This window comes from Antechinus flavipes, chromosome 5 (assembly GCF_016432865.1).
Source record: "Antechinus flavipes isolate AdamAnt ecotype Samford, QLD, Australia chromosome 5, AdamAnt_v2, whole genome shotgun sequence".
Lineage (NCBI taxonomy): Eukaryota > Metazoa > Chordata > Mammalia > Dasyuromorphia > Dasyuridae > Antechinus > Antechinus flavipes.
This window is the reverse complement of record NC_067402.1, coordinates 172,267,906-172,293,030: the sequence shown is the minus strand read 5'-3', so window position 1 is coordinate 172,293,030 and position 25,125 is coordinate 172,267,906. Positions and strand designations below refer to the sequence as shown.

The following is a 25,125-nucleotide window of genomic DNA, read 5'->3' as shown; positions in this document are numbered from 1 at the left end:
GATAGAGCTAACATATGGTCTTCTACTTAAAAACTCTGATCAGTGCAATGATCAATAGTGATTCCAAGGACAGATGATAAAGACTGGCTGCCCACTTCCTGCCAAAGATTGACAGACTAAATATGTAGAAACAGAAACCTATTTTTTAGACCTGGCCAATGATGGGAATTTATTTGGTTTGATTATGCTTGGGTTTTTTTTTTCCTATTAAAAATTATTTTTATTTTTGAATTTTTTCCATTCCCTCTTCTCCCCATTGAGAAGGCAAGATATAATACCTATTATATAATGAAGTTATGTAAAACATATCCACATTAGCTATTTGGGGGGAGGGGTAAGAAAAATGAAGTGAAAGAAACTATGCTTCAATCTGCATTCATAATTAATCAATTCTTTCTCTGGAGATGTCTAGCATTTGTATCATAAAATCTTTCAAATTGACCTGGATGACTGTATGGATCAGAGTAGTTAAGCTTGACTTTGCTTGTAACCAAGTTGTTGTTGTAGTTGTTGAGGGGTAAGGGGTTTAAAAAAAAAAAAAATGTTTGATAGTTTAAAAAAAAACATACCAAAACATAATTTTAAAATCCCAGAATTTCTGACTCTCAGGCTTTCCTAAGTCTTGTTTGTTTCCTTAACAATAAATGTTCTTGAGAAGTCAAATGAGGGTTTCCATTTCGACGCCTTCCAGAGATCTTTCTGGCTCGGAAATTCTACATTTCAAAAACCCCTCCCCTCCCCCCAACAAAAACTCCCCACCAAAACCAAACAAAAATCGGTGCACAAGAGTGTGGCGGTGCTGTCACATCATCTCCAGTGTCTACCTCTCTTGAACTTTATACCCAGGAAAGTAGTTTGACTTGCTTTAAGAAAGAAAGGGAGGGCATCCGTGGGCCGGGCTGCGAGGTGAGCGAGTCCAACTCGCCGCCCCAGGGCACCCCGCTCAGGTTTTGACTTAGCCAGGTGGCCCTGGATAGAAGGGGAGGCCCAGAGAGCTAGGTGAATGACGGGTGGCTCGGGCTGGAGAGGGCTGCCACAGAGTAGACGGATTCTGACGCTTTCAGTCCCAGAGAGGAGGGGGAAGAGGAGGGGGTGAGGGGAGGAGATGAAAGAGGGCTGGGTGGGGGAGACTTTAGGGGGGAGGGGGCTACTCCAGCTCGCGAGAGTTGGTTCCGAGGAGGCAGCTCTGAGATTCGGGCTCCTGCTCGCGAGTCCCCACCTCCCGGGGAGGCGGAGCGAGGGAGGGGGAGAGAGAGAGAGTGGGAGGAGGAGGAGGAGGGGGGAGCCTGGGAGGAAGTGAGCCGACTGGGAGACGAACAGGCACACGCACTCACACTCACACAGAAGCACACCAGCACCCGCACACACGCACGCACACACAGACGGCTGCAGTCTGAGGGGAGGTAGGAGCCGGCAGCAGCCGAGCAGCCTCCGAGGGAGCAGGAGGAGGAGGAGAGGAAGAAGGAGAAAGGGAAGGAGAAGCAAAGAAGAGGAGGAGGAGGTGAGTCCTGCAGAGATGCACACCTCGCCCAGTCCTCCAGCCCCTCTTCCCCACCCCACCCCCCACCCGCTCACGGCTGTCTCTCTCGTGCCCTCCCTTACTACTCCCAACTCTGCTCAGAGCAAGAAGCAGCAGCAGATTGTCTTTGTGTTTGTTTGTTTGTTTGTTTGCGGGGGGGTGAGGGGGGACGCCCTGAGAGAGCCTAGCCCATCCCTGCCAAGCTGTAGCTGCAGCTAGAGCCATGGTCCTTCCAGATCCCTGGGGGTGATATTGTTCCTGTCTGTCTGGAGAGGTAACCTGAAGGGTAAGGGAGGTATCTTTGTCCTTCTCTAATGCTTCTCTTGCCTCCCTTCCTCCCTCCTTCCATCCTCCCTATTCTCCGCAAGTCCCTAACATAAACAACAAATTTCTGTCCCCCTTCGGAGTATCTCCTCCTTTCTAACCTCCAGGCTTCCCTGTCTTCCCCCCCTTCCCCCGCCCCCGGCTGTTTGTTTGTTTTAATGGAGGGGATGGATAATAGGGATAGTTCCCAGTTGTGGGGGCTGCTTGATATGATTTCTAAAAACTGATGCGTCAGATTGCTAAACATTTCACTGATAGATCCACAGTTAAAAAAAAAAAAAAATCCTCGGGCTCCCAGAAGCAGCAGATAATGTCAAAGCTCGCTTAAAAATTCACCCCTTGATCCTAGAAGCTTTATCCTTTCTTTTTTAACAACACTTTCCAGCTCCTTTCTCTCCTTTTCTTACCTTTAGTAAAGGATAGGGAAGGAAGCATTTGGTTGGGGCAGGAGAGGGGAAAAGCTTGGATCCGAGTGAAGGAGCATGTCAGCTTTAAAAAGTTGCCAGATTGATGTCTATACGACAAACTGTATTCTAAAAGCCAGGTGCTCTTCAGGTTAGCCATGTTCATCTCTGATTTGTAATGTTGTTATGAATTATGTGTTTTAGAGCATTTGCAACAAAATAACAGGTTTGGGTGGGGAGAATGGATTGGACAAAAGTCTGTTGTTGTTGTTTTTTACAACCATGCATAAAAACAAAATCTTTACCTGTTTTTTATAGTTTGTGATAAGTTGTTGACTGAACAAACAATTTGAAAACGGCTTGGGCATACTACTTTTCCGTGTCTGATTCATGTTTTTTTTCTTTTTCCTCTTTCTAAACTTGAAAGTGGGAGATGTACTGAGAGATTTCTAGTGTTATCTTTTTCTGTGCTCTAGCATGTCAGGTCACTCCACTTAAAACTTGTCTTTTTGAAATGCCTAGTTTTATTAGCCGGCTGCAGGTTTTTGAATGTTCTTTGTCTAAAAACTGTACATGATACTGGAAATCCCTTTGTTTTTGGCTAGCCATTCTCTTTGCATGCCTCAGGATATATACAACAATTAAGCTTATTATACCTCCTTAAAGCCAGCTCTCTGCCTTTCTCCTCTGTAGCTCAGTAGGTTAAATAATCTCTTGTATGAGTTCAAAGTGTAACATTTGTCTAAAACAATTTATCTGCCCTTTGATTGGGAATATCTAATTCCATAAAAAAGTGGATAGAATTACTTTACTGTTAATCATTTAGAGTAGCAATAACTGATGAAACTTTTATTATTTTAATTTAGCACATATTTATGCTTTCCTGGTCAGGATGGCATTCCAGGTTAAGATGGTTGATGGTAGTTTTCAAACTAAGATTAAAAAAAATACATTTTTAATAATGCTATAAAGTTGGTCAAAGCACTTTACAAATATTATCTCATCTGATCCTCTCAACAATTCTATAAAGTTGATAGTAGGAGTATTAATAGTCCCATTTTACCGTTGAAGAAACTAAGGCTTAGAGACCTTATTTGACTTTCCTACGGTCAAAAAAAAAAAAAAAAAGTCTGAGGCAGAATTAGAACACTGGTCTTCCTGACTCCAAGTTCAGCACTCTTGGTACACTATATTGTCCTTTAAAAAAAGCCAAATGGATATATTTTTATTCGTTGATGTATTTGAATTTTTGAAAATTGCCCTGACATTAGAGAATGAAAACCATGGACTTCATAAAACTATATACTAAATAGAGGACAGTTATTCTTTTCTTGCTTTTTACACTTGAAGACTAGAGCTAGAATTTAGACTCATCCTTGGCATTGACTTATTTGATTATGCATCCCTTCCCAGTAGAATGTTGATTTGTCTTCATGCCTGGATCCTTGCTTTGTACCTTGTGCAGGTACATAAAAAAATGTTTGTTGAATAGACCAAATCACTAAAATGCTAAGCCTCACTTTTCATATCTGTAAAATGAGGCACTGCCAATCTCACAAGAGCATTGCCAAGGTCAAATGAGATACTGTACAATAAAGTGATAGATAAGTGTAAATAAGCTTCTGATTGTATAGATAATTTTTGTTGTGAAAACAAATTAAAAATTCAAGTGAATGGCTGGTAGTATTTGTGCAAGCATATCGTTTCTGCCCTTGCCAGTTTTTTTTTTTTTTTTTTTAATTCTGCTGACAGATTATTTTAGAGAAAGGGCCAGGCTTCAAGTTCTAAGCACAAAGGAGAAATTGTGATTTTCAGAAAACTATGTTTATTAAAACTATCGGCTCCATTCTGATTTTTGTCTTAGGTTAAGTGTGCCAGCATAAAGAGTAATGCAAAATCAAATGGTGAAATTACTTGCTATTTTATAAGAATCTGTTGAGGTGACCAGGTATATATGAGGCAAACACTATTATAATTTTAATAGTGATTTCATTAAAATGAATGGAGAAGGACCATATTTTGATTAGAGTTAACATCTTCAGAAACTGTTACTGTAGTGCTATTTTAAATGGGTTGGATTTTGTGAATGGATAATAAAGTCAGCTTTTAAGGCCTTAGATACAATATAACTTGAGTGTTGCCACTACTTAAAGAATGTAATACAAATTACTACTTTGTCTTATTTTCTCTTTTTTTTTCTTTTGCTAAGTTAAAAAAAATATTAAACAAGGGAGTCATGGTACTTGTTTAATTAAGTTTTTGTACAATTTAAAACCAGTATCCAAAGGAAGAGAGTTTTTAATTGACCAGATGAAATTGTTTCAGGATCGTCAGATGATAACAGATAAAACGGATGGTCTAATTCACAATGGTTAATCACATGTCTGTAGTTTTAGGGAGTTAGGTTTTTGCCATTATCCTGTTCTTAACTAAATATAGGAGCAAAAGGATTAATTTTCCATAAAGAAGCTTGAAACAATGAAAGCTTAGATAAGTAAATAATCTTTCAGGTATCTTCAGATGTTAATTCATTTTGAACATTGCTCTTTGTGGTACAGATTAAATAGAGTTCTTCCTTGGGATTTGTGAGATTTGCCAATTTGGATTTAAAACAAATAATTAGACTTGTTTGGGTATTAACTCTCCTACATCTACAAGTCTTAAGCATTAATTATTTTGACTCATAATTTATCAGATTATTGAATTTTAAGGATTTTTTTAGCTGCACTCTGAAGTTAGAATATTCTTAATAGGTATATATCATGCTCCTGATTCCTATTTAAATAACTCAATTTTTAAAAAGAACTGATAAAAGGTTTTGAATAGTTTCAGAACTTCACAAGTATAAAGAGAAAGTAGTGTATTTGTATTTAATTTCTGCTAACTTTTCTAAGTTCTTTCAGATTAAATATTTTATATTTTATTATTATTTCTAAAAGTTTTAGGATAGATTTTTGTTATTTGTAGTGTGGCAATAATACATTGAGCCATTGTGTGGGTGGGAAACTAATTGTGATTTTTTTTCTTCCTGAGTCTTGAACCAGAAATCAAGAAAACTTCTGTTCAAATCCCATTAATTTTGATGTGACTATTAGTTAAGTAACATAAGCTATCTTGAGACTGTTTACACAAAATGGGATACATATAGTACCTGTTTCACTGCTTTGCTGTGAGAAATGAGATAATGTTTGCAAATCTTATGTAAATATCAGTTATTTTTATAACAGTAGTTAACTATGTTCTTTCATGAGGAGTTGAAGTAATCCAGAGTCATAGACAGATGAATCTGTTGATCGTGGATTTTGGGGAATCACAAATCTTCACCGGAAAGGTTTCTTAAAAAGTATCTCCTCCAGGAAATTTCCAAATGTTAATACTAATTGTAGAAAGAACTAAAGGTAGACAGACTCTGAAAGACTTTGCCATTATCTGACATTCCTAAGAAGGGGACAAGAGGTTCTGTCATTAATCAGATATTGTGCTTTTATCATTGTTTTTGGCTAATACAAAGAAATGCAAGATATCTTAATAAATCTTCTGGAAACAAACTCAACACAATCAGCTTGGTGAGTGAAGGATTTGGTGAAATGGTCTGGTCTTTTATGGCATAGGTTAAAGCATAACCCTGTCTCAGGTAAAGGCATATAACCATTTAGACAATATCAAGTCTCTACCCTTGTGTATGAGTCAAGTCTTTCAATGGCCTGATTAATAGGGAATGGAGAAGAGGCTTCCCTATTATTGAGAAAAGGGCCAGTGATAACCTTGCCTGCAGTGGAGATGTGGGAATGTCACATTTGGGAAGAGAAAGGAAGAAATCCATGTCTGAGGATAGTGATACCTATACTTCTATCATCATTTCTACTACCAACAATGAAATATCTCTCAAAGTGTGTCATTAGATTGAATCCCACTGTTAGTGGAAGTGTTAAGACATATTGTGGGTCTTTAAAGGTTTGTATCCACTTAGGAAAGCATGGAGATGTAAAGGATTTTAGCAACAATATTAATCTGCTTCTCATGATAACATCTCAAAAGTTGCAGAGTTAGATTAGATAACCTCTGTGGTATTTTCTAGTTTGGAGATAATTGCGAGATGACACGATGGATAGAGGTCCTGAACGTGGAGTCTGAAAGATCTGAGCTCAGATGTGATCTTTCAGATGTTTATTACCTGTGTGCTCTTGGGCAAGTCACCTAACCTATACAAGTCTTGGTGTGCTCATTTCTGAAATGGATATAACAATAGCATGTACCTCTTAGGATTGTTGTGAGGATAAAATTAGAGTTCAAGGTCGAGGTGAGGAGCAAGTACATTTCAGACACGGTGGATTATTTGCACAAAGACAGGCACGTAAGCCTTGGAATATCATGGACAGGCAAATTTGACTGGAATAAAGTGTACATGAATGTGAATAATATGAACTAAGACTGGACTGGTATGTGGCATCAAAATTATGAAGGGCAGCTAGGTGGGTAAAGTGGTTAGAGCAGTGACTTGGAATAGGAAGACTCTTCTTTCTAAGTTCAAATCCAGTCTCAGACCTTTATTATCTGTGTGTCCTTGGGCAAGTCACTTATGTCTGATTGCCTCAATTCTCTCATCTGCAAAATGAGCCAGAGAAGGAAATGGCAAATGACTTCAGTATCTTTGCCAAGAGAACCCTAAATGGGGTCACAAACAGTTGCACACAACTGAGCTGAAAAGGTGTGAGGAAGCCCAAATTTTCAAGAGAGAAGTAGTGAGATAAGATGAGATATGATATGATCTTTTCTTCCAAAAAGCTGTTATTCTAGAATAGAGGATGATAAATAACTAACTATAATATAATCTAGAGCATAAATGTCAAAAAGAGACTAGATGGTGTGAAAAACTTGAGACATTAGAGATCATCTTTAGCTCATATAGTCATAAGAAAGTAGAGCTTAGTTTTCCTAGCCATTTCAGCCTGTTGATTGAATCCTTTAAAATGCTCTATGGGGACAGTTTGGTGGCTCAGTGGAATGAGAAGGGCTTAGGTAAAATATGATCTTAGACACTTACTGTGTGACTCAGCAAGTCATTTAACTCCGATTGCCTTTGGGGAAAAAAAAAAGACTATGGCCTTGGCCAAGTTACTTAATTTACCTCAATTTCCCCTTTCTGTAAAATGATGTCCCTTCTAGCTTTAGATCTATAATCAGATGAATTCTACTGAAATCTTTCCTGATTTCTCATCCTGCTTCCTGCACATAACATTTTATACTGTGGTTCTCAAATGCCTCATCCTGGATGATAATGTATATCATGACTATATTTTTTATTCTACTACTCAGCTGTCACCTCTAGGAAAAAGTCTGTTACCGCCTCCAGAATTTAGCACAGTAGGCTCTTAAAATGTTAGATGTTACACTCCTATGTTTCTTGATCTGTTTGTGGACTGGTTTTGTAGTCTTCTACCTAGTAGAGCAGGTTTCAGAAACATCTCTAATTTTGTGCCCCAAAATAGTGAAATTTAAAAAAAAATAAAGGTGTACTAGCAAGAGATGCTACTACCAAAAATTACCTTTGATTCCTCACATTGGCATCAGTTCCATTGGCCATCTATTTCATCATGTACTTCCTAAACAGTATTAAGGCCAAGATTCCTGGGTTAGTTTTTGAATTTCCTAATCACATTGATTTAGATTTAGCTCGACCATCAGAGGCAAAGATTCCTATAGCCTTGATCTTTGTAAGGATGAAAGTACTACACTTATGAAATACTATATGAAATTAATTGACTATACATAGTCCTTTTCTTCCAGCAACCTGTGTGCAAAAGTGGATGTTAAAATTCATATCTTCTCGCTCTAATGAGTTCTAGCAAAGGAGAATCAGATAAATATTATTAATAGTACAGATTTATTAAGAGATGTAGATTGTCTGAATTCATGAAGCTGGGAATTGAGTGTTGGGATTTGGCAATAAAAAAGGTAGTATTGGGGCTCAGAAGTGGTTATATTAGATATGAAAAATTCTCTCTTGACACCTGTGCTTTAGAGGAATCACAGATAGATTTGTTGTTTTTGTGTGTCTCTTTTAACTTCTTAAGCTTCAAAAGACTATTGTCATCTTGAAAAACAGTAACAAAAAAAAAAGATGAAGAAAAAAGAAAGAAATTAAAAATAGAAAGTCAGTAAAGATTTGTTGAAATGCTTTATAGTAATTTTTCTTGAGGTAAATGAGAGTTTTGTGTTTCTGGTTGTTTGTCCTTCATTCTTCAAGAAGACCAATGACATCAAGAGGGTGATATTTTGACATGCAAGTGAATTGGATTTAAGTGAGGCAGAGCTGTGCAAAGTCATCAGCCTCACTCTCTCTTCCAGTGTTATCAGAGTCCAGGGGCAAGACATAAGTCAAGACAACTGGTGATGGCCCAGCTTTATGCTACTGATAAGAAGTGGTAAAGTAGTATTACTTCCTGCAAGGCTGTGATCTCTCAAAGCTTCACAAAGTACGTTGTGTTATGGTGAGTCATTTTTTGTGAGCCCTTGTGAAATGTTTGTCTCTTATAACAACATTTTGTTTTTTGTTAAAGATTTTCTTTTTAAAGCAAGCTGACTAAAATTGTATCCTAAGATAAGAATCATAGAACTATTATCCTCTTTGTCCTTGTATTTGTTTATAGATTCTGAGCTCTTGTTGGTATTCAAAGAGAAGCCCCCCTTTCTCCCACCACCACTTAGAAACTTTTTTCTAACTTGACAATAATATTGCTCTATAATTTTTTTTTCTTTTTTAGTCTTAACCTATGATTGCATGGGTGTATGTTTATTCCTTAAAGATATTTTTTTCTCTTGTGGTGATTTTGGTAAGAATTTCAAGTACTTTGTTGATACTGCTGATGTTCTTAATAATTGATATAGCCAGAAAAGGTTGGTGAATCTAAGAATGGGCTGAAACCTTAAAGATCATATAATTAAATTCTCTTTCTCTGGGGACTCTCTTACCCAAACTTTGTATCTCCAAGATACTCTGCTTAGTAAATGTCTGTTGAATTAAATCAAATTGAATTTTTATAGATCAGGAAACTGAGGCCCAGAAGGGTTGTGAGCTTTCCCTAAGGAAATTATTTTGTATCTATTTCCCTCATTTTAAAATATGTTTATTCCTTCTCATACAAAAATTCTGTGGTTTTATTGGGTAGCATTTAATAGTTCTTGAAAGCTTTGGTGGAAGCTGATATTCGGCATTTTTCATATGGGTTAGAAATCCCTTAGCTTGAAGGTGGATGATGACATGATAAATTGCCTCTTAACTTTCATCTTTGTGAAATTAAGTTGAGAAAATACAGATTCCAGGAATAAAAGAAGACACAAATCTTATTTTAACAGTTTTTTGCATGTAATGTCTTTGAACTTTCTTTGCCAGATTTTATCAATACCGTTCTTCAATCTTTCTCCCATATCTTCACTTTGTTCCATTCCCACTGCTTACCATCTTGGTTCATCTTCATTAGCACTACCCCTTGTTCCTTCTCCATCATTATTCCAGTCCTTTCTTCACACAACTGCCAGTTAGTCTTCTCTAATGTTCTCATATTGTTCACTCATCAAAACTTTCTTTTTTTTTTTAAAATTTTTATTTAATAATTACTTTATATTGACAGAATCCATGCCAGGGTAATTTTTTTTACAACATTATCCCTTGCACTCATTTCTGTTCCGATTTTTTCCCTCCCTCTCTCCACCCCCTCCCCTAGATGGCAAGCAGTCCTATATATGTTGGATATGTTGCAGTATATCCTAGATACAATATATGTTTGCAGAACCGAACAGTTCTCTTGACATCAAAACTTTCAATGACTTCATGTTGACTACTAAATGAAATACAAATTTCTTATCCTGACATTCAAGGTTTGATTTATTTTTCCAGATTTTACTTAAATGCTATTCCTCTTCAATCACTTTTCATGCCAATCGTTTGTTTTCCTCATACATTCTTCTCCTACACTTGTATTCCCCAAGCTATTTGTCATATAGACTGTTTACCATGACTGGAATGAATTTCCCCCACAACTTTTAATTGTTGAGATCTTTTCCTTCCTTTACTGGTCAGCTCTTGTGTCATCTCTCCAATTAAACTTACTAGAGAGCAAACCAGATTAGCTGGTTCTTTTTGGAATAATGAAAAGCTGAGAAGAGGTGGGGACCATATAGTGAGGAAAGGATTGTCATGAGGCAGGGATCATAGTAGGTGTGGGTTTTAGTGGGAGTTGAATCATTTCAGGAAGGAGATAGGTGGTTAGTAGATCGATATACTTTATCAGAGCTTCAAGATTTATCTGGTGGATTCCCAAACTGATTGCTGCTGACATCTTTCTCTCATTATAAGCATTAATATGTATTAATGTAATATTATTGAACATTAATAAATGCTTAAACTGGCTGATTCTCCACAACATATTTTTGTGAAGGTGGGATGGCCACCAGCATTTCCTTCTACCCTCTGTTAGTAACTTATGTCCTGAAACATTACTTTTTTCCTCCTACTGACCTATTCAATAATAATGAGGCTATGAGGAAATTAAAAAATTAACTCCACATCAAATGTTGGAAAACCCTGGAGCTAAATCCTATTAGGCATGTTATAGTGTTGCCTTCAAGAAACTTTCTAGCTTCTCCCAAATTCTGTAACTATACTTAGAGTAGCTTCATCAAGTCTGTGTTTGATGAAGAAGAGGCTGGAAGGTGAGAAAGAGATGAATTTATTAGTTCAGGGAATTCTTAGTGCAACAAGTCTTCCATTGATGCAAATTGGAAACACCTCCATTACTTATAGTGTTTAGGCAACTTAAGTTGTTAAGGAGCTCCCTGGGGCAGAGTGATTAAACGACTGGCCTGTTAGTATGGTCATAAATCTAGTAACATTTTAGAATCAGGTCCCAAACTCAGGTCTTATTTACAGCAAGACTGTCCTCTATCTCCCTGTCCTTTAACTTAGGGAGGGTTTCATGCTGGAAAGAAACAGGGTAATTATCCCTATTCATTTAAGGACTGGGTGCCTGACTTCAGACCAGAACCTGCACTCATTCTAAGCTCGCCTTTTAGTCTGGAGGAGTGTCAGAATGATCATGCAGAAATCACTTGATTTTACTGTACCTCTGGTTCTTCATGTGAAAATGAAGGGAATTATTTCTGTGTGTTACATTCATCAGATTGGCAAAGTTGACTTCAAAGAAAAATGGAAAAATAACATCTCTTGGAGAAGTTGTAGGAAAACAGTAACATCAATACAATGTTGGTGGGACTTTAAATTGTTTTAATAATTCTTGAAAACAATTTGGAATTATGCTCTGAAATAGTAATAATAACAATAACAAAACCAGCATTTAGATATTATTTTAAGGTTTGCAAAATACTTCATAAATGTTATCTCATTTGATTCTCATATCAACCATAGCCTATTTTACAGATGAAGAACTTTTGGAAAAGAGAGGTAGGTTAAGAAGCTTGCTCAAAGTTCCAGAGGTAGTAAATTTCTAAAGCAGGATTCTAGTTCATTTCTTCCTAACTTTATCCAGAACTCTATACATTGCACACACCATCTAGCTGTCTCTAGGTGACTCTCAAAAAATTACTGATATTTGCATTCTTTTTGACCCAGCAATATATCTACTAGACTTGCCTTAAAGAGACTGAGAAAGAGGAAAGGAAAAATATTTATAGCAACTCTTTGGAGTACAAAGAACTGGAACCTAAGGTGGTATCCCTCAATAGGGGAATTGCTGAGTAAATTATGGCATATGAATGTAATTGTACCATCAATAGTGGAAGGGGGCAAGTTCAAAGAATTTTTATATTGTTAATTAGAAGGAAGTGAGCAAAACAAAGAAAATAGCATGCATAAGAATATTTTAAAGGCAAAAAATTTTGAAAGACATAAGAACTCTGATCAGTGCAATGATCAATCATGATTTTTTTTAATGGATTCAAGTCCTATTTCTTTTCTTTTCCCCCCTTTTTATTGCTTTTTTTAATGTTTGAACATGTACATTAATTTAAATTTTTTAAAAAACACATTTCTTTTTGAATTGTATTGGGAGAGAAAAATCAGAACAAAAGGGAAAATCCATGAGAGAAAAAAAATAAGAAAAAGGAAAAAAAAGTGAACATAGCATGTATTGCTTTACATTCAATCTACATAGTTCTCTCTCTGGATGCAGATGGTATTTTCTATCCAAAGTTTATTGGAATTACCTTGGATCATTAAACCACTGAGAAGAACCAAGTCTTTCAAAGTTGATCATTACACAATCTCGCTGTTACTGTGTACAATGTATTCCTAGTTCTAGTTATTTTGCTCAGTTTATATAAATCTTTCCAGGCCTTTCTAAAATCAGCTTGTTTGCTATACCCAGAGAAAGAACACTGGGAAATGAATATGGACTACTTGCATTTTTGTTTTTCTTCCCAGGTTATTTTTATCTTTCTGAATCCAATTTTTCTTGTGCAACAAGAGAATTGTATGGATGTGTACACATATATTGTATTTAAGATATACTTTAACATGTGTAACATGTATGAGACTTCCTGCCATCTAGGAGAAGGGAAAAATTGGAACAGAAGTGATTGCAAGGGACAATGTTGAAAAATTACCCAAGCATATGTTCTGTCAATTAAAAAAAAAAAAGCTAACAAAAGGAAATTTTTTTTAAAAAATCAGCTTGTTCATCATTTTTAATAGAACAAAATGTTCCATTATTTTCATATACCTTAACTTATTCAGCCATTCCCTAATTGATGGACATTTACTTATTTTCCAATTCTTTGGCACCCAAAAAAGAACTGCTACAAACATTTTGCACATGTGGATTCTTTTCCCTCCTTTATGATTTCTTTGGGATACAGACCCAATAGTAGCACTGCTGGGTGAAAGGTTATGAGCAGTTTGGTAGTGCTTTGGGCATAGTTCCAAATTTTCTCCAAATGGTTGGATTATTTCACACTTCTACCAATAATGCGTTAGTGTCCCAGTTTTCCCACATCCCCTCCAACATTTATCATCTTTTTCTGTCATCTTAGCCAATCTGAGAGGTATAAGGTGATAGCTCAGAGTTGTTTTAATTTGCATTTCTCTAATTAATAATGATTTAGATCAAAGGATACGAACAGACAATACTCAGATGAAGAAATTGAAACTATTTGTAGATGTATGAAAAGATGCTTCAAGTCATTATTAATCAGAAAAATGCAAATTAAGACAACTCTGAGATACCACTACACACCTGTCAGATTGGCTAGAATGACAGGGAAAGATAATGCGCAATGCTGGAAGGGATGTGGGAAAACAGGGACACTGCTACATTGTTGGTGGAATTGTGAATACATCCAGCCATTCTGAAGAGCAATTTGGAACAATGCTCAAAAAGTTATCAAATTGTGCATACCCTTTGATCCAGCAGTGCTACTACTGGGCTTATACTCCAAAGAGATACTAAAGAAGGGAAAGGGACCTGTATGTGCCAAAATGTTTGTGGCAGCCCTGTTTGTAGTGGCTAGAAACTGGAAAATGAATGGATGCCCATCAATTGGAGAATGGTTGAGTAAATTGTGGTATATGAATGTTATGGAATATTATTGTTCTGTAAGTAATGACCAGCAGGATGAATATAGAGAGGCTTGGAGAGACCTACATGAACTGATGCTAAGTGAAATGAGCAGAACCAGGAGATCATTATATACTTCAGCGATACTGTATGAGGATATATTCTGATGGAAGTGGATTTCTTTGACAAAGAGAACATCTAACTCAATTTCAGCTGATCAATGATGGACAGAAGCAGCTACAATCAAAGAAAGAACACTAGGAAATGAATGTCAACTGTTTGCACTTACCTTCTGAATCCAATTCTTACTGTGCAGCAAGAGAACTGTTTGGTTCTGCACACATATATTGTATTTAGGATATACTGTGACATATTTAACATGTATAGGACTGCTTGCCACCTGGGGGAGGGGGTAGAGGGAAAGAGGGGAAAAGTCAGAACAGAAGTGAGTGCAAGGGATAATGTTGTAAAAAATTACCCAGGCATGGGTTCTGTCAATAAAAAGTTATAATTATGAAAAAAAAATGATTTAGAGAATTTTTTCATATGACTATAGGTGGCTTTAATTTCATCATTTGAAAATTGTTAATATTTTTTGATCAACCATGATTTCTAAGGACTGATGATGAAGAATGTTACCAACCTCCTGATAAAAAAGACTCATTACAGGATACAATAGTTGACCAAATGTGGGAATTTATTTTGCTTGATTCTGCACATTTGTTATAAGAGATTCTCCCCCCTCCTATCTTCTACCCATTGAAGGAGAATATAGAAGGAAGAAATGAACAAATACCTGTTAATTGAAAAAAAGTTTAAATCAAAATAAAAGGATTTGAATTAGATGCTTTCTAAGTTTCCTTACAATTATTTATTCCATGATTCTATGAAACCTCCATTGTTCTCCCTCAATTCCATTTAGAGGGTCTTCAGCTACTTTGATCTCTTGACACTCAAATGTATCTCAAATGAAATAATATTTGTATGACACCTGGCATGTAATAGGCACTTAATGCTTGGTTTTTAACTAAAAAAAAATTTTTTTTTGGTTTTGAATGATTAAAGAATATTGTAAGATAGGCTGTAAATAGGCTGTAAATGTGCAGGTGCTACCTTCATCTATGTTGGGAGCCATTTGTTGATACCATGTTTATATTTAGTTTTGTCAAGAAATTTGTCAAGAAATACAGATGTATTTGTCTGCTGATAATTTACATCTGAATCTGAGGTTTACTCTTGCAAAAAGCATAGGAGATAAATTTTACTTGGCATTTTCAGTGTTCAAAAAAAAATAAACTAACCTTGATAGTTAAAATTCCTAAACTTGTTTATAAATCATGCTTTTAACTTTTTAGAATTAAGCAGATATTGAGTTATATTAACTTGAATTTTTAAATATTGGTAAAAGTTTCCAGCCTCATCTCTTAAATGCATAGAGGAAAATTTTTAACAGAAGATTTAACTTGTCGAGATGGAAATGGTAGACCTCTGGGGGAGTCTTCAATAGTTATAAAACTGGAGCTTGAGGCTATTCCCAGACTTCACCAAGAGTAATAAAAGGGAATTTAGTGGATCTAGAACATGTGAGATCTGGCTCAACTGAAGCCAGATAGTACCTCTTATGTTCCCTCAAAGCTGCTGCTGCTGCTGCTGCTGCTGCTTCTTCTTCTGCTTCTTCTTCTTCTTCTTCTTCTTCTTCTTCTTCTTCTTCTTCTTCTTCTTCTTCTTCTTCTTCTTCTTCTTCCTCTTCCTCTTCCTCTTCTTCCTCTTCCTCCTCCTTTTCCTCTTCCTCTTCCTCCTCCTCCTCCGAAAATAAGTGTGACTTCATTTTTTTGTATAGTAAAAAGCTCTCAATGAGGAGTATTTAGTGACAGATTTCTAAAGTGAGAAGCATTGCATTGGGGCTGTTTTGATGTGTTAAATCTGTAAAATACTTGCATTAAAAAAAAAAGACAAGCAGAAATTTTGCTTAATAAATGGGGATATTGAAACTTTGAAAAGTAAGATTTGCTCATAAAGAAAGCTTTGGGTTACTGTCCTTGTTTCCTCTTCCCATTGTTTTGTAATATTTGTGACTTAAAAAAAAAACAAACTTTTCCTACCATTTTCTCTTACAATGAATGGCTTGACAATATAACAAAAATAAACCTTAAGGAAAGTGGAGAAGGCCAACAGAAATTCTCCTACGCGACAGTAAGCTAAGCTTTGTAACAACTCATTGCATTAACTATCCAGAGCTGAAGAGAAGATCAGAGGTAACAAATAGGGATAACCTTGGAAGCTAGTCAATCCCTAATAATCTTCTTACTGAGCCAGAACAGACTGGACCAAAAGAAACCAGGTAAAATGGAAGTGTGAATTTGTTAGACAAGAACAGGATTAAAATGTTTCCCTAACCCCTGCAAGAAAGCAGTAACCTATAGACTTCATTATTCACTTCATCTAGATACCAATTTAAAACTAAATAAATACAATATTTTCATGCTTGGTGGCATATTGCTATTGTTCAGTCATTTCAGTTATGATTGACTCTTTGTAACCCCTTTTGGGGTTTTCTAATAAAGATCCTGGTACAGTTTGCCATTTTCTTTTCTGATTCATTTTACAGATGAGGAAACTGAGGTAAACCATTTACTTGCTTATGGTCACCTAGCTAATAAAGTGTCTGAAATTGGATTTGAACTTAGGTCTTCCTCACTCCAAAACCTGTGCTTGCTGTATTTGGTGGCTTATAACTCGTTCTCTGTCAGTATGCTACCTTTGGACACTATTGACTCACTACTGGAATGTGTACCTTAAATTTTTCCAGTACTGTATTGGATTGATTCAATCTACTTATATCTCATCTTCTTTATGACCACTTAAGCATGGAGAGAAAACAAGAAAATGGAGTTCATCTCAGTCCTGTAAGCAAGATGAAAGGAACTCTAGGGAAGAAGTGCAGCTATGTTCTATGATCAGAGATCTAGAACAAAAGGGGACCTCAGGAGGCCATTCCCTCCATTTCATAAATGAGAAAATTGAGACCAGAAAAAGTTAAAGGTCTTATCAAAGCCACATGGTATCTCGTGGGACTTGAACCCTTATTCAAGAAACAGGGATCACTAAACTGTCAGGAAGGATTCCTGCTGGAACATATGTCCTATTGTACTTTTATTCTCTTAAATATTCTCCAATTTCATGTTGGTATATATATCCTGTTGTATTTTTATTATATTAAACATTTTCCAATTTCATTTTACTCTGGTTCAGGCTTCACTACCTGCAGTGTGATGGACTCCTATTCTGTGCTATGCTGCCCCCCAAAAAACTTACCTTATTATCTTGTATTGTTTTTTACTTAGTCTCCAACTGGAGGTCTTTGTTTTAGGTAAACATGATAACCATTGTACTATAGAAAACTAAAACTAAAAACCTAAAAACTTAAAGCATTCAGTATTCCTAAGTAGTCTCCCATCTAAGTATTACATTCCTATTCTCTTTGGCTTCAGGAACGTTCAAGGTACAATAGTATCTTTGGAGCACTTATATTTTTCCAGCTGCTCATTTGATAATTTCATGAAAGATATAAGATGGCTGTTTGTTTTCTAGTACCACTTTTCTTCCATTACATGTATGTGTATGTATAAACACACATACACACACACACACACACACAGTGCTTATCTGAACTTTAACTTTAACTTTTAACTTTAAGGTCAAAACATAGAGGACATTCTACCACATGTAATTGTCTTATAGCAAGTTTGCAGGCATTCATCAATTTTACTGCTAGTAATGAACGTTACAAAGGCAAAAATTGAGCATTTCAATATACAAAGTAGAACACAAAAAAGAAAATGGAATATTAAACCTTGTATTTGAAACCATGTATAAGAAATCTTTTCCATTTTGCTTTCTTTTTTTTTTTTTAAAGTATTTTATTTTCTAAAATGTTACAATGGTCTGCTTTAAATTTTGTTCCTTTGTATTTTTGTCATCACCATAGCTACTCCCCTTCACTTTCACCAACAAAAGAAAATCAAAGCCTGTATAATAAGCATAGTAGAGCAAAATATATCCATATTATGACCAAAAAAATTTCCTTCTTCACATAAAGTCTGAATTCTCCATCAGGAGGTGAGTAATATTTTTCATGTAGCTCCCTTGGAGATCTAATGGTGTTAATAAGAATTCTTAAGTCTTTCAAAATTGTTTCTGTTTACATTGTTGTCATTGTATTGCTAATTCTTTTTTGCTCACTTCTTTCATACTTTTCAGGATTCTCTGAAATAATCTCCATTGCCTTTTCTTTTATTTTTCTCTGACCGCTTGTGTGCCTTTCAGAATTTCTATTAAGTACTGGTCTTTTTTTTTTTTTTTAAATCAGAAATGCTTGAAAATTCTCTTGAAAGTCCAATTTCTTCCTGTAGAATTTTAATCAATTTTATGAATAGGTTAATTTTGGTCGTCAGTTTATGTCTTATTGAATACCAAGATTTCTTCTCCTTATGAAGGAGAAGTTGTTAAGTCTTGTGTAGTCCTGATTGATTCCTTTAAAATTGGTCTTTTTCTTTTTGGCTGCCTGAAATATATTTTCTTTGATCTGAAAGTTCTGGAATTTGATTATAATATTCCTGATCCATAACATCTTGGAGTTTCTTTCAGGAGATAATTTTTTTTTTCAGGAGATAATTGATGGATTCTGTTTTCACTTTATCCTGAGGTTCTAATAGATCTAGGCAGTTTTCATTTATCATTTTCTGAGCTACTATCCAGGATTTAAAAAAAAAATACTGGTTTTTCAGGAAACCAATGATTTTTAAATGATCTCTTTTTGACCCATTTTCAGGTCATATAGCAGTTTCCATAACATCCTCTTGTGCTAATATTTCTTACTATCTTTTGATTTTGGTTTGATGTATTATGATTTTTGTAGAGTCCATTCTTGGACAAGTTTGTATTCCAAACTATTTACTTTCCAGTTTTTTCCTCCAACTATTTTATTGTATTTTTTTATTCCTTCATTTTTGTAAATGATCATTTAGTTCTTATAGAAGACCTAATTGCTTTCTATCACTCTGCTTAGGGTTAGGGTTGTTCATTGTTACTTTTTCCTTCTAAGTTAGATTTTTTTTCAGTATCTGGATCTATTATACATCTTTATAGTAATCTACATCTTCATGTGTTTATCCATCTTTTCAGGCTTAGTTCATGAACAAGTGCTTTGTTTCAGGTCTGCCTCTGCCTCCTATTGTACTTTTAGGTCGCCAAGACCCTTAAGGTATTTTTGTTTGGCTGATCTCCACCTTCTCAGTACATTGCACACTCCCCTCTGCCATCTTTGAAGTTCAGATTGTGGGATCTTTTGGGGCTTTGAGAATAATCCTCTCTGAGAGCTGTACATACCTCTTAACTGTAAGTGCACCATCCTGGTTGCTGCCATAATTTGTCCTCTTCCAAGTTTTGTTTGACTATGTGAATGGTAGTTTTCCTGGCAGCCTTCTTTCCTATTGCCCATGGAATTTCCTGGTGCGCTGTGTGTGTGTGTGTGTGTGTGTGTATGTGTGTATGTGTGTACATTGGCGCTTGTTCAGTTCTGGTGTGGAAGTACAGTAGGTCTTCATAAGATTACTTAATCAATATTTAAACCTTTTTCCTGGAGTAGATTTTTTGATTTGATAGACTTAGCTCTCCTAAGCAATGCAGTATTTAAAGACAATTCCAAAAGATTTATGATGGAAAATGTTAAGCACATCCAAATATTATGAAATCTGAATGTAGATTCAAGCTCACTATTTTTATTTCTTTTTCTTTCACAAGGTTTTTCCCTTTTGTTCTGATTTTTCTTTGACCATATAGGATATGTTTAATACGATTGTATATGTATGTTTTATATCAGACTGAGGGAAGGAGCTGGACCATCTGACTCCATTCAAGTAATCCAGCTAATTGAGATAATCTCTTAAAAGTTGGGGGGAAAAAAGGTTTGTTTTTCATTCACCTTTCTTTAAGTAAGTATCTATGATTTGGAAACCTGTTATAGAACATTTATGATTCAAGAGGATTGGTAATAAAAATCATAAATTCCTTGTTTTAAATAATCAGTTCAGAATAATTTAATCAAATTGGGTTTTATTCCCCCTCTATTAATTCTGTAATTTTGTTTACCATAGTCCTACAAGAATAAACTCCTTGAGGACAGGAAATTTGTCTTTTATATTTTTATATTTCCTTTAATACAATCTAGCATCCATAAACTTGGTTGTTATTTTATTTAAAACATTTTTAATAATTGCATTTTAGTGTAATTGGTTTCCTTTGTAATCCTATGTATTTTATGTTTTTCAAAACATTATTCTGAGAAACTTATGAAGATAAGTTTTGCTGAACTACCTAAGAGATCCATGACCAAAAAAAATTTGGTTTAGAACCTACAGTTTAGTACCTACTCCAATACATTGTCCAAAGTAAGAACCCAATAAACTGAATTAAATTTACAGAGTGAAGTAGACAGGATTAATGGAACAGTCTGTGGTCATGAGAATGAATGCAGGGAGCATATTAGTTATTTATGCCAGTAAGAAGCACTTAATATTTCCATAGTTTCTAAAAACACTTAAACTTCTCTGCCTTAATATCTTCATCTGTAAAATAAGGGAGTTGGACTCAATGACCTTTAAAGTCATGTCCATCTTGAAATCTGGATCTTGTGATCTATCTTTATGACTTGGATTCAAATCCTTCCTTTGACATTTGCTAGATATGTAATCATAAATTCTCAGCCTTGGGCAATTCCATATGACATCTCTTAAGTAATTGTTTGGATTGCTCTGCCATTGCAGGGCAATTCCCACACTTATGAAATCTTGATATATTGACACACTTGCTTGTAGTGAGAGGAAGTCACTTTTTCATATGTCTTAAAGTTAAATGACTTTGTTGATAATCTTTCAAAGTGTAATTTTCTAGGTGACAAGTGTGTCTAGTAATCTTGGGACTTTTGATGTAAGAAAAGAGTATTGATTATTTTACAACTGATTCCCAAAAGGTAACTCAGAATTTCAGGAGAAGAAATTGACTCAAAACAATCTTTCCCACTCCAAAAAGGGTTACATTTAAATTCATTGTTTTCTAAGGAACCATTTGTCTAGTATCATCTAATTATATTTTTCTCTGAAACTTTAGTCTCATTTATATATACATCTCCTATGTGGGGATAGGTGGAAGGAAAAATAGAATATGCTTAGTAAAATCATAGTAGGATTTTTAAGTACAAAATTGTCAAATAATAAGATAATTTTTAAAATGGAATTATAAAAAAATCCCAAAGTTTACATAGCAAATAAGTATTTAGTCCAAAACTAATTTATGTGCACTTCCTACTAATTAATTTCTAGAATACTTTTTTTCTTGGAGTTTGAATTTAATGTATTAGTTTGGCCTATTGTGTATTTTGATCTTAAACTGACACAGCTAGAACAAGATACAAAATTTCTTGCCTTTGTTTTTATCAATATTCTGCCTATGCCACATAACTGTTGTGTGCTTAGGATAATAAAATTTTAAAGAGGAAGAAGAACTTGAAGATCACTAAATCCAACTTCAATTTATACACACATAAAATGTTAAAATGATAACTGAGTTCAGAGATAAAGTCAGGACCTCTGTTCAAATCATGTCTGCGGTATCCCATGTGGCCTTGAACAAATCACTTGATTTACCTAAACTCCTGTTTCCTCAGCTATAAAATGAGGGTGTTGATCTTTATGACCAAGCTCTAAATCTTTGACCCTAGTTTCATTATTATGGAATTATTTTTTTCCAGAATTTTAACTGTAGAGTATTTCTTTTTAGAGTAATAACTATTTGGAAGCAGTATTATATTACTTCTTATATTTATATCTCCCAGTACTTAGCACAGCATCTGACATACAGAAAACACTTTTAAAAATGCTTCTTGATTTATAGGCTTAGCTTCCTAAGCAATGCAGTAATTAAAAACAATTCCAAAAGACCTATGATGGAAAATGTTAAGCACATCCAAAGAAATTACTATGAAATCTGAATGTAGATTGAAGCTCACTATTTTTATTTCTTTTTCTTTCACAAGGTTTTTCCCTTTTGTTCTGATTTTTCTTTGACCATATGGAATATGTTTAATACGATTGTACATGTATGTTTTATATTAGACTGATGTCTTAGGGAGGAAGGAGGTAAGGGAGGGAGAGAAAAAAAATTATGGAACTCAAAATCTTATAAAATGAATGTTAAAAACTATATTTTTGATTGGAAAAAATAAAATACTATTAAAAATTTTTAAAGATTGTTGATTGTTTGACATATCCAACAACTAATCATCCAACCTTCATTTGAAGTATCTCTTTGGTGGAGATTTCTGGAGTCATTCACTTTCATTTGAAGGTACCTCTTTCCTCTTTATATTGAAAAGAAATTGGCCTCCATCATTGCTCTTAGTATTGATATCTAAAACCAATCAAAATAAGTTTGACAGTTCTCCAAATATTTGGAGACATTTATTCCATCTCTAACCCATCCTCTTTATCTTGCCTTCCTCCATGTTTTCCCTTGCTGTAGGATAAACTTAGTTGATTCCTTCACTCCATTTCTTTACAACATGTTTTGTTGTTCTGATTGCCTTTCTCAAGAAGTTTGTTAATATCCTTTCTAAAATATAACACCTAGGCCTGAAAACAATATTTTAGATGTTTCTCAGAAATAATCGATAGTCTTTTCTTATTAAGATATATGACTTACATGAACATAAAAAAAGACAACATTTTATTATTTAAAGGACCGATCATTTATGATTTTTCCAAATCTCTTGCTTCTCTACCACCTTGCTGCTTATCTCTTTGGACCTTTCTTTGCCAATTAAGGGTTAGTTTTTCCTAGAAGCTTACAGTGACAAAAAGAAGGGAAACCCAAGTAGAGCATTCTAATTACTCTCGTACTTTAAAGATATGGCGGGGGAAAAAGTTGTTGGAAAAGGTCTTTGATCTTGTGCTTTGGTCTTTAATTTTTTTTCCATAGATAGTATGAACAATTAATAACTTATTCTGAACTGCTCTCCTTTATGAGAACAGTGCAATATATGCTAGTTTTATTGCTGGGTATACAGTAATTCTATAAAGTAAGTGTTTATGACATAGATAACACTTTTGGGGAGGAGCCAAAATAAGATTTATAGATGGATGGATAGTTAAATGTTTTCCTATAGTATCTAGGATGTAAAAATATCTGTTAATTTGGAGGAAGTAGTGAAGTAAATTATAAAATAAGTTATTTCTAGATAAATAAATGGACAATATTCACTTGTCAAGAAAAAAGCAAAAGTTCATTAATACCTAGTATGTCTTCCTAAGCCAGACAGATATCCTCATTTTCTCTCTCTCTTCAGTCTGTTTCTGTGTGTGTGTGTGTGTGTGTGTGTGTATAATAAGCCATTTAATGAAAGAATTGAATAATCTCCTTTGTAGGTTGTTCTTTTGACTCATAACTATCAAAGTTAACAATTCTACTTTTTATTTAACCTAAACCTTATTTCTTTTCTTTTTTTTTTTTAGTTAAAGTTTTTTATTTTCAAAACATATGCATGGATAATTTTCAACATTCACTCTTGCAAAACTTTGTGTTCCAAATTTTTCCTCCCTTTCCCCCTACCCTCTCCCTAGATGCCAAGTAATTCAATATATATTAAATCTTTACAAAGTATTAAGTCTTTAGAGTTGATAGAAACAATGCTTGTGTTTACACCTTTAAGAGTTTACACATTAGAGCTCACAAGTACAGGAGATTCATAAGTTACACCTCCTATAATCCCGCTGTCTGAGGAGGTGTCAACCTTTGAGTTTACACCTCTAAAAGAGCATAAAAAGAGCTGAGCTCAGTCAGGAGAAGTCAGTTAAAAAAGATTGAAAGCCAGAAGTCAGTGAGTTTGGAAGATTGCCAGGAGTCAGAGTTGAGCTAGAGGCAGAAGCTGGCAGAGGCAAAAGACTAGCAACAAGAGCTCTTGGAACCAAAGAAGGCTAAATGGGCTATTTTGGAAGAGACAATAAAAGACTATACTTAAATCCCTAGCTGTATTTGAGGTGATTATTACTCTGAACCGAAACTAAGGCTGCCTCCAGAAACCTCCCCAAGAAACCTGCTCCCAGAGAATGATCATATATTTTAGAGAAAGAAGAGAACACTACAAATATATGTTAAATATGTGCAGTTCTTCTATGCATATTTCCACAATTATCATGCTACATCAGAAATATTGATCAAAAAGGGAAAAAAAAGAGAAAATAAAACAACAAAAATAGTGAGAATGTTATTTTGTGATCCACACTCAGTTCCCACAGTTCTCTCTCTGGGTGTAGATGGCTCTCTCTTCATCATAAGATCAGTGGAATTGGTCTGAATCATCTCAATGTTGAGAAAAGCCATGTCCATCAGAATTGATTATTGTATAATCTTGTTATTGCCATGTACAATGATTTGGTTCTGCTCACTTCACTTAGCATCAATTCATATAAGTCTCTCCAGGCCACTCTGAAATCATCCTACTAATCGCTAAACTTTATTTCTTTTACCTTAAGCTCATTTCTCTTATTTAAACCATGGTTGAATGGAAGAACAACTGGTACTCATGCTCTCTACTAATATTTAGAATTATATTTCATTCACTTCCCTAAATACTTTCAAATGTTCATAGATATTGACCCTGACTAGCTGTTATATAATGCATAGAAATGGCATGTTTGTGCTGTTCATATAGGCCTATCAAAGACTTGTATGTCCCTATCCCTTTCTACGGAGTACTTGCTATCTGGATGAGTTAACTCTTAATCCATTATGTCTTGTTTTAAGGACTATCTGATCCTTAGTTATTCAAATGATTTTTATAATTTTTTGGGTGGTGGGTTTTTTTTTTTTCCCATTTGTATATTGGTTTCTTTTTGACTCATTAAAAAAGTTTCAGTACTTTAGGGGTGTATGTCTCAGTAAGATTTTCCCTAAAATATCTTGAATATACCTTTATAATTTTGCACATAGTAGTTGCTCTTAGAAAATGAGTTGCTAACAAGTGGTGGATCAGCCTTTTGCTGAAGCCTTGCACCTGAAGGGGAACTGACTTCCTGAGACAGCCCTTTCCACTTTTGGTCAGTTCTATTTGTTAGAAAATTTGTCCTTATGTTAAGCCCAAATATAGAGTGCTACAGCTTCCATCCATTGTTCTCTTAGTTCCCTGGGCCAAGCTGAACAAGCCTAATGCTTCTTCCATGTGACACAGCCTTGCGATACTTGAAAACAACTCTCT

At 35.1% G+C, this 25,125-nt stretch overlaps 1 protein-coding gene across 2 annotated transcripts in view; it reads left to right on the top strand.

Annotated features, from left to right (window-relative positions):
* Window positions 1-1,300: 1,300 nt before the first annotated feature.
* The window catches only part of STK38L (serine/threonine kinase 38 like), a 110,037-nt gene continuing 86,212 nt past the window's right edge, over window positions 1,301-25,125 (top strand). Inside the window, exons 1-2 of one of the 2 annotated variants that reach the window (XM_051963349.1) lie at window positions 1,301-1,501; window positions 8,596-8,738. The gene's annotated coding sequence lies outside the window, so the exon portion shown is untranslated. The remainder of the gene's footprint in view (window positions 1,502-8,595; window positions 8,739-25,125) is intronic. The other variant, XM_051963348.1, reaches the window with a different exon arrangement.